The sequence below is a fragment of the Danio rerio genome, chromosome 3 (genome assembly GCF_049306965.1).
Source record: "Danio rerio strain Tuebingen ecotype United States chromosome 3, GRCz12tu, whole genome shotgun sequence".
Lineage (NCBI taxonomy): Eukaryota > Metazoa > Chordata > Actinopteri > Cypriniformes > Danionidae > Danio > Danio rerio.
In genome coordinates, this window is record NC_133178.1 from 15,108,482 (window position 1) to 15,118,882 (window position 10,401).

The window sequence follows — 10,401 nt, forward strand, 5'->3', positions numbered from 1 at the left end:
ACTGTATGTATATATATATATATATATATATATATATATATATATATATATATATATATATATTTTTTTTTTTTTTTTTTTTTTTGCTTGACTGCCTCTGGCATTTTGAAAACACAAATAATATTTGAGGTAAGCCACTATGCCATTATTTATTTTTGCTGCTTACTGTGCGCGAAACAATAATCACCATCCAATGAGAGTGACTGTTAACGTAAGACAGATGATTGGTCGAAAGTGACTAACTTGTTTTTCACTCAGACTCAAACGGTTTCTCACTGTCTCTCCCTCTCTCACACACACATGCAGATATTCACCATGCAAAAGTAAATCCTAGATAAGTTAAAATAAATACCAGAACGCAAAACACGAATATCTGACATTTCTTGAAACAGGATCCGACAAGATCCGGCTCAAATTAAGCACTGTTTACAAGTGTCAAGTCCCGTGAAGGAGCTCCAGCTGTTTTGTGTTTACCTTATGATTAAGTTTGCTTATGGGTGAGTTTTAGCTACATTAATGTAGCATTCAGAAAAAACTAAATGAAAGAAACTCGACACAGAGAAACATAACCTACTGTCAGCTAGTGTTTCTGAAGTGTTATTGCAGAGCTACACAAACAGCACGCAGAAGTAGTAATGCACGGCTATGCGCAAGGCATGCACTGTGGGTCATGGCGATCACTTGCAGAAATGCAGAAATATAAACCAGCCTTAAAGTTCCATTAGTAAAAGAACTAAGAATGATCAATATTTATACATGCAATATTAATGTAATATTTACTAATGCATTATTAAAATTAAAAGTTTTTAAAAGTGCTTGTTAGCATTGGTTAAAGAGATAGTTCACCCAAACATAAATAACAATTTTGTCACTATTTACACTCCCTCAAGTGATTACAAACCTCTATGAGTTTCTTTTGTTGGACAGAAAAGATGTTACTTTAAAGAGAGCTGAAAATTCGGTAGCCATTGACTTTCATCTATGAAAAAACAAATAATATGGAAGTCAATGGTTACAGGCTTCCAACATTCTTCAGAATATCTTCTATTGAGTTCAACAGAAGAAAGAAACTCATAAAGGTTTGAACAAGATAAGAAAAAATAAAAATGTCCATTTTGGGTAAATAATCCCTTTAAAGTTGCATATATGTAATTTTGGCCACGAGAGGGCATTTATTTACAACAAACAAAGGCGCATATTGATGACGCAGTGAATGAGTGTGGAATCATATGAGGTGAGATCTTCGTTACTTCCTACGGGACATCTGCAGAAATCCTTTTTATGGATGAGCTAAAGTATTCAAAACTTGTTATCATAGAAGTATGAAGTATTTTTTCCATTTTCCACACCTGAAAGCGCTTTGAGAGGTGTGTGTCACCGTACAAGCTAAGGTCAAAATAAAGGTTGTTGTCACTCGCAATAAAGAGCACTTCATGACAAACAAAGTGTGTGGTGGATGGTTGAGAACCACTGCTATAGATAGCTGAGATGAAATAGCAGAGATTAAATCCTGTGTTCCCTAATCCACACCCCCTCTAGACCTAGGCTCTATCTAGAAATGCCGTCCATAAAAATAATGAACAGAACCACAGACAAAGGGCAGCCCTGCTGGAGTCAGGGACCCTCTGACCCGAGACCTCTCCCAGAACGCCCTCATTAGGATGCCACAAAGAACATTGTTGAATGCCGTCTCCAAGTCACATGACACAATATTTGGGTCATGACTGTAAGGTATGGATTCAAACGGCTAAAAATATTGTCCTTCACAGGGTGGCAGGGCGCACCCTTATCCACTGCTCCTCCACTTTGAGAGAAGCCAGTTGAGGTGGCTTGGGCATCTGTTTCAGATGCCTCCTGGACACCTAGGGAGGTTTTCCGGGCCTGTCCCATAGGGAGGAGGCCCCGGGGAAGACCCAGGACATGCTGGAGCGACTATGTCTCTCAGCTTGCCTGTGAACGCCCCGGGATCCCCCTGGAGGACATGGAGGATGTGTCTGGGGAGTAAGAAGTCTGTGTTTCTCTCCTGGGGCTGCTGATCTTGCGACCCGGCCCTGGATAGCAGCAGACAATGGATGGATGGATAGATGAATGGAAAATATGTTGCTATGCTTTTTAGTGATCCCTATTTTAGTGTCTATCATAGAAAATACAGTCAAAAGAATTAAAATTTTTCATTCATTCGTTTTCCTTCTGACTTAGTCCCTTTATTAATCAGGGGTCGCCACAGTAACCCGCCACATTATTTTCAAGACTGCTAAAAAATAATCTCTCATTAAGTTTTCACTACATATGCCCCCGGTTTCACAAACAAGGTTTAAGGCTAGTCAAGATTAAATTGCTTGTTTGAGCTGACTCAACTCAAAGTAATTTGCGGTGAGATGTCTTAAAATATGTCAGTGTCATTTTTTTGTCTCCAGGTGCACATCAGTCATATTTTTCTAAGGCCATTTTTTATCAATGTTTCTTAAATAGCCTAATTTAACTAAGGCCTAGTCTTGGCTTAATCTAAGCCCTGTTTGTGAAACTGGGCCATGAGGATTATGTGCAGCAAAGCCATATCATTTGAAATGATTTGTTTCAGTTATTTTGAATGGAAGATCCCCAAAACCCTACACTTTAATTGTAGAGGGCAAGTGAGGACAGAAATTAAGTGCTGACTTTATATAAATATTGTTATTTTTATTTTCAATTTTATTGCTAAATGTGTCTTTCATTGTAATACCTCATCCTATAGGACCCCTAGAAAGAGATCAGGACCTTTTGCCCACCTTAAATGTAATAAGAGCTAACTGAAAAGCCCTGACCTAAATAAAACAACAATTACATGAGCAAGTTTTATAATAATAATAATAATAATAATAATAATAATAAATAAAAAAAATAATAATAATAAGGAGAAAATATTAAATTGTAAATTGTTTCTATTGTTTATTGTGTAAAGTTTTGAAATGAAGTGTGACATTTGTTATGTTTCCATCCAAAGATGCGAATTAAATTTATGCACATAACTAGAATATTGCATTTAAGACATTTGAATAAAGCAGCGTTTCCGTCTAAGTGGTCAAAGAGAACAAAATCGTCCCTTCCTGATTAACTGGCGCCAAATATCAACAGTAAAGATAGAAATTGCTGCGGTTGGAGAAGCTTGAATTTTTCCTTTATTTAATAAATAGCTTGTGCCACAGAAAGCAGTATGCCGACATGTAATGATCCCGTGTTGCCGTTTGAAGGCATTCGATGCGAAGTATAGATGCTGTTGACAATTCTGGAGTTCATTACGAATAAAGTAACACTAATACTAAAACGGTTAAGGAAATTTAGAATGATTAAAACAACATTTCAGATATTTTACAATGTGCTCAACCTGCTGGTTTGTTCAAACACATTTTTATCATCACATGATCTCTTATAACAAAATTACGTGACCTTTTTAATGCACATACTGGAATTTGTTCGGTAAAAGTGTTTCCATCGTAGTTTATGCACATCTTTCAAAATTTATGTGCATCTTGGCATTTACATCAACCATTATTTTGTGTATATCTAAAATGCACATTAAAATAGGTGGATAGAAATGTAGCTATTGTTAAGCTTCTTTATCTGCTATTGTTCTGTAAAAGTACTGATATAGTATGTAGTAACATGCTAAAACAGGTGGTTGTGAATTAGAATTAAAACAAAAAGCTATGACTTTTAATGGCAAATATCTTCTTTAATAGCAACAACATTAGTGCAGTGACCTGAATTAAAAGGTAAATGACTTAACTTTAATTTAGTTTGGATAAAGGAAAGTGCTCATCGTCTCACTGACCATGAATGGTACGGCAACATAGGCTCACGCAAAATTCCATTTCTACACTGTAAAATGCAATAGCTGTTCTCACTAATAAAATTAAGTGCAATTATCTTATTATGAATACGTTTACACACCTTTCAATATTTAAACAAGTAATCTCAACTTTTTAGCACATTAAGTTGTTAAACTAAATAGATTCAAGTCATCTTGACTTACAATAATGTGTATTTACAACTTTTGAGTGGTCATTTGTCAAAAGCATGTTAATGATAGAGAATGGTGATGAGGGAACTGTGGAAACAGGTGGTAGAATTAAAACTTAAGCATAATCAGACATAAGCATAATAAGCTTTTTTCAATTATTTGATGTTCAAAATGTATAAATAAAATAATATATTAATAATAATACATTTAAAATTTGTATATTATTATCTAATAAATTATATTATGAAAAATTATAAATTATATGACAATAAATAAAATAAACAATAAATAAAATTAAATATATATATATATATATATATATATATATATATATATATATATATATATATATATATATATATATATATATATATATATATATATACCTCGTAAAAATTTGATGTTACGAAACATTAACATAGTGGGGCTAAACATCAACTTCAATATAAACGGTCCAGGGAGTAAGTAAGTAAGGTGTTGGTTTTTGTCTTTATTTAAATGTTTTACTTCAGCTTACTTGATCATTTTAAGGCAATCCGTTTCCTAATATTTTCCTAGTAATGTGAACCCTAATAAGAAGTTAACTCATTATTTTAAGTATACGTACTGAAGTTTACTTTATTAAAAAGTTGTAAATCCAATCAGTTTTAAATTATGCTCACTTAAAATGAATACACTATTTTATTTCAATATTTTACGACAATTGATGTCCTCAATTTTTCTAAGGTCAGCTTATAACATTTTACAGTGCATCACATTTAGCATATTGTTCAATAATTCCTCTAAATGTTACAAACAAAGTATCCGAACACACCTTGCACAGACCTGAAGAGCAAAAGATAAAATATAATTCTGTCTTATTCAACATATCTATGTGCACAGTTTGTTCATTTCCTTCCACTTTTTCGATCAGCCTATTTTTCCACTCATCTTATTTTCATGCTCCATATGGCATTAAGTTAGAAAAAGGGACACGCGCGCACACACACCCCGTCAGTTTGATTAAAAACGGTCAGTGTTTAGAGGCGCAGAGTTTAAGGAGGACACACAACTTCTTTCATATCTGCAGAAGATCAAGATTATCTTCACAGCGAAGAAAACATTCACACTGTCACTTCATTGACAAAAAAAGACACTGACATGATTGAGTCTGTGCGCGCATGTGTGTGTGCGTGATTAAAGTCTCTACAGTAATAATTAAACTCTAGTCCATATGGACCCTTGAATTTCCACAACAGACATCTGTTCCTCTGCCTCAGGGCCAACAGGCAGACATATTTCCTAATAAATATTACAACAAAAGCACATGCACATAAACACATGACATCCTGGGACGACAAAAGTCTTTAAATGAGCGATCGATCATGCTATGGCTGATTTAGACCAAATTAGAAGTGCTCTAACGAGTCGTGCTTACATATTGATTCCACTGGTATGTACACTGGTGTATGTGAAATAAGAAATTATACATAATTTAGTCTCTATAAGAGCTGAGATGATTTATCTATATCATACTCCATGTAAAAAAATTTGTTTTTTCATTGATGACAATTTTAATAACTGAACATTCGGTCTGTTCCTCACATAAAGCTATTGATAAACTGAAGTCATTGCGTTTGGGAACAGAGATGAGGTTCTCTGGATGAATGCGTACATTGACTCTAAGGGTCAAACAACAAAAAATAAGGTCAAGAATCTTGGTGCTATTCTGGAGTCAGATGTTACGCCCTATTCACACGGGGCTTCAGCGTCAACGCTTGACAGAGGGCGTGTCTGAAGTTGGAGCTGAAACGATCGTCATAGAAGCGTCAGCCAATGAAATTCAGTCAGCAATAGGCCACTGTCTGAGCTGGTGTATTTGCATACAGTGATCTGATTGGCTGACGCTTCCGTCGGCGCTTGAAAAGTTGAGCTGGTCCCAACTTCTGCAGCGAGGAACGCTTCTGAAGCGGCGCCGACGGATCCACAATGCAGTTCGGCAACGCCTGACTTCACCCACTCAAAGTGAATGGGAAGCGTTGACGCTGACGCCCCGTGTGAATAGGGCATTAGTGTCAATAGTCATGTCAAAGCAGTAGGTAAACCAGCATAATTTAATCTCAAAAACATAGCAAGAATCAGATGCTTTGTTATCAGTGAGGACTTACAGTAGAGAAACTTGTTCATGCTTTTATCAGCAGCAGGTCTTCTAAAAAAGACAGTCAAACAGCTCATCCAGAACGCTGCTGGCAGGATTCTGACCAAAACCAGAAAAACAGAGCACATCACACCTGTCCTCAGGTCTTTATACTGGCTCCCAGTTACATTCAGAATAGATTTTAAAGTATAAATCTTGTCTATAAATCACAAAATGGCCTAGGAGCTCAATACATTACATATATGCTCACTGAAAACAAACCTAACAGATCACTCAGATCTTTAGGATCATGAAAAATAGAAAGTCCAAATGCTAAGTCAAAGCAGGGTGAATCGGCCTACAGCTACTATGCCTTCCGCTGCTGGAATCAGCTTCCAGAAATAATCAGATGTACTCCAACATTAGACACATTCAAATCAAGAATAAAACACATCTGTTTAGCTGTGCCTTTACTGAATGAGCACTGTGTTATGTCTGACAGATCCCACTATTGTGTCTTTCTTTTCTTTTTCATTCTTTTATAACACATTTTAATCTGTTTTGAATCCCTTTAATCCTTTTATTATTTGTTTTTATTTTATTTATACTTTTCTCTTTTATTCCTGGTTCTGTAATGCACTTTGAATTGCCACTGTATGAAAATGCCTTGCCTATTGTACTGGTTTAGAAATGGGGTACATGCTTTTTAAACCTTTATTATAGTCAATTCATTTCATTAAAAAAAATTTTTTATATTATTTTATATAGATTGTTATTTTCTACATACAGAAAATCAGAAGAACACAGATTTCATGCTAAAAATGCACATTTTATTCATGAAAACAAAAAAAAAACTATTTTATTGCAGATGGGATAAAATGCATTATGATTTTCATAATCCACATTTAATTATTTTGTTAGGAGGAAAAATCTTATTGCGCAGTTTAGAGTGTTGTGTTCATATACTTGCTTCATCTGATTGTCTGTTTATAGCAGGGGTGAACAAACTCAGTCCTGGAGGGCCGGTGTCCTGCAAAGTTTAGTTCCAACCCCAATCAAACGCCTGGGCTAGCTAATCAAGCTCTTATTAGCCTTTCTAGAAATATCCATGCAGGTGGGTTAAGGCAAGTTTGAGCTATCATCTGCAGGACACCGCAATTTGGGCACCCTTGGTGTACAGAAATTTTTTTTTATTAAACTTTTTTTATTGTATAGAAAAAGGCGAATTAAATCATCTTTATTTCTATAGTGCTTTAAACACTTTACATTGAGTCAAAGCAGCTTAACGTAGATGAAAAAAAGAGATTTGAAAAATGATAACTTAATTAAAAATATATTATATTATTGGCTCAGTGGTTAGCACCGTTGCATCACAGCAAAAAGGTTGCTGGCTCCAGTCCTGGCTGGGTCAGTAGGCATTTCTGTGTGGAGTTTGCATGTTCTCGCCGTGTTGGCGTGGGTTTCCTCCGGGTGCTCCTGTTTCCACAATCCAAAGACATGCAGTATAGGTGAATTGAATAAACTAAATTGGCCATAGTGTGTGTATGTGTGTGTGTGTGTGTGTGTGCGTGTGTGTGTGTGTGAATGAGTATGTATGAGAGTTTCCCAGTACTGGGTTGCAGCTGGAATGGCATCCGCTGTGTAAAACATATGCTGGATAAGTTGGCATTCATTCCGTTGTGGTGACCCCTGATGAATAAAGGGACTAAGCTGAAGGAAAATGAATGAATGAATGAATGTTTGGTGCGTGATATCTCTACTTATTGACTTTCACTGTAAAAGCTCAACTTTGGCATTCCTCAAACATTCGCTTTTTGTGTTTTACTGATGAAAGAACAAACTAATGAGCTTAGGTAGGCTTGAGGAGTTTGTAAATAATGACACTGTTTCTTATTAATCACTCTAGGCTGAACCTGAGAGACTCTGGGAGGCAACGTCTGAACAAATTTAAGAAAGAAAAGAAAACCTGTGGGGAGCTTTTCTAATTTCTGACGCAAATGAAATACAAAAAGTACACATGAGAGTTTCGCTGTCCAAAACCATTAGCTCTAATTATCGGGATTCAATTATACACAGAAAAATAATTAAGAGGCAGTCACTCTAAACAAATGGTACTCAAACACTTGAGTTAATAACACTATGATGGCACAGAATCTTGGATCAGCCAAATGAAAATTATATCATTATTTACTTACAATTAAAGGAATAGTTATGTTTCATTTGTTCCAATCCTGTTTGACTTTATTTCTTCTGTTGAACATAAAAGAAGATATAGTGAAGAAAGCTGAAAACAGAAACCACTGACATCCATCTTTTTTTCCAACTATGGATGTCAATGGCTTTCGTTTTTAGCTTTCTTCAAAGTATCTTCTTTTTTGTTAAACCGCCTGTGGATGAGTAAAAAGGGAGTAAATTTAAATATTTGGGTTGACTATCCCTTTAAGCCATTTCAAAGATTCCTGTAAGAAATGTATTGATCAGAACACAAATGTTCCTAAAGACAAATGAAAGCCTTATGATCTAGTAGTTTAATATGAGTGGTAGTTTTTATATGATGGGTGAATCTACAAGATATAAGATATATGTGCATATAAACATGAATCAGTGAAAAAATTTTCAGCACACTCATCATGTCATGAATGCTCAAGTATGCTTGTTTAATGTGCAAAAACCTATGAGGTTTACTGTTGAGTGTCATTCTGATGTTTTAGCTTCCGTTTACTGCATTTGCTGATCAACTTATAGGGCTCTATTTCGATGATCCATGCGAAAAGTGCAAAGCACAGGGCGCAAAAGCATTAAGGGCGTGTCAGAATCCACTTTTGCTATTTTAAGGATGGAAAAATCTGCTTTGCGCCACGGCACATGGTCTAACAGGGTTGAGCTTATTCTCTTAATGAGTTATAGGTGTGTTTTGAGAATAAACCAATCAGAGTCTCATCTCCCATTCCCTTTAAGAGACAGTTGCGTCGCGCCTTAAGCGCATTTGCTATTTACATGGCGGACTTTGTAAGTGGAAAAACTGAACAGTTCACTGGCGAGAAAACAGTTAAACAGACCATCTACTGCGCAAGGATGAGAGATGAGCCTCCTCATTCTTTACTTTCACTCTCATGGATAGGGAAACATGCTGTATGCACAGACATCCATTAGCCTATACATAATTAGTTTAGTTTATAAAGCACAAAAATTTGTTGCAAAACTATTTCTAAATTCAGTTCTAATTTCCAGCAAACTAATAAATAAAGAATAATAACGAAGTGTGTTCAAAAAACTGAGTTATATCCAAATACACATGCTGTGCCCCATATGGTCTAAAACCTGACAGGTGGACAAATCTAAGCTTGTTTTGAACAAAAACAAATATAAATATGCATTTAAAAAATAATATTGCTAATAAAAATAACATTATACAAAAGCAAATTGTCATGAACAAACTAAAAAAGCCTCCCAAGATGAAGAAGGTATGGAGGCAGTGGTTTTTATATTTGTGTAGGCTAGAAAATAATAATTTTAATAATATTTTAATCCTTTAATTCTTTTTCATTTGTAAAGATATTTACGTGTTACTGTACACCCTGTACGTATTTAACAATGTAAGCGAGGCCCACAAATAACGCGCTCTGCGCTGGACTATAGATCTGCTTTGATATGGTCTATTGAACAGACTTATTTAGTTCAATGTGCAATTTAGCAATGTGCCTTAATACACCTCCTTTTTTGGACCAGAATGCCAGTGGGCGCACATATGAGCGCAAATGCATTTGCTATTTAAACAGCGCGGTGCAAAACGTTAAAACGACTCTTGTGCCAAGCTGAAACTGGCAAACAAAATTTGCGTCGCGCCTTGCGCATCATTGCGCAGGGTGTGTGATCAGGCCCATAATGTGAATGAAGGCCAGAGTTGAGTCTGTTTCTTATACAAATCAATAATCTATTCAGAATACTTGGATTTAACCACTGCATTCATATTTATTTGTTTATTTTTATCTCTGTACAAAGGTTTTGAAGGGTTGGGAGATTTTAGTGAATACTTTCAAAATTTTGAAATTGATGTGATTTCCAGGCATTTTAGATAAAATATGTTTTATTGTTATTTGCATTAATTCTGAATTCATGTTTCTCGAGCTTAAAATTGTACCTTACAAGGCTCATGCAATATCATTCAAAAGTCTTTTTTTTATATACAATTTATTATTTTTGAAAGATGTATTAGTCAGAAAGGATGCATTTATTTGATCAGTTAAAAGTGACATTTGTGAAAGTAAACTAATTCTAAAATATT

The 10,401-nt window shown here is 35.3% G+C and overlaps 1 long non-coding RNA gene across 2 annotated transcripts in view; it reads right to left on the minus strand.

The window, feature by feature from the left end:
* Positions 1 to 10,401, minus strand: part of LOC141381163 (uncharacterized) — a 40,466-nt gene that overhangs the window by 5,415 nt on the left and 24,650 nt on the right. For both annotated transcript variants that reach the window (XR_012400897.1, XR_012400899.1), the window contains one exon: positions 6,148 to 6,236. This is a non-coding gene — a long non-coding RNA (uncharacterized lncRNA). The remainder of the gene's footprint in view (positions 1 to 6,147; positions 6,237 to 10,401) is intronic.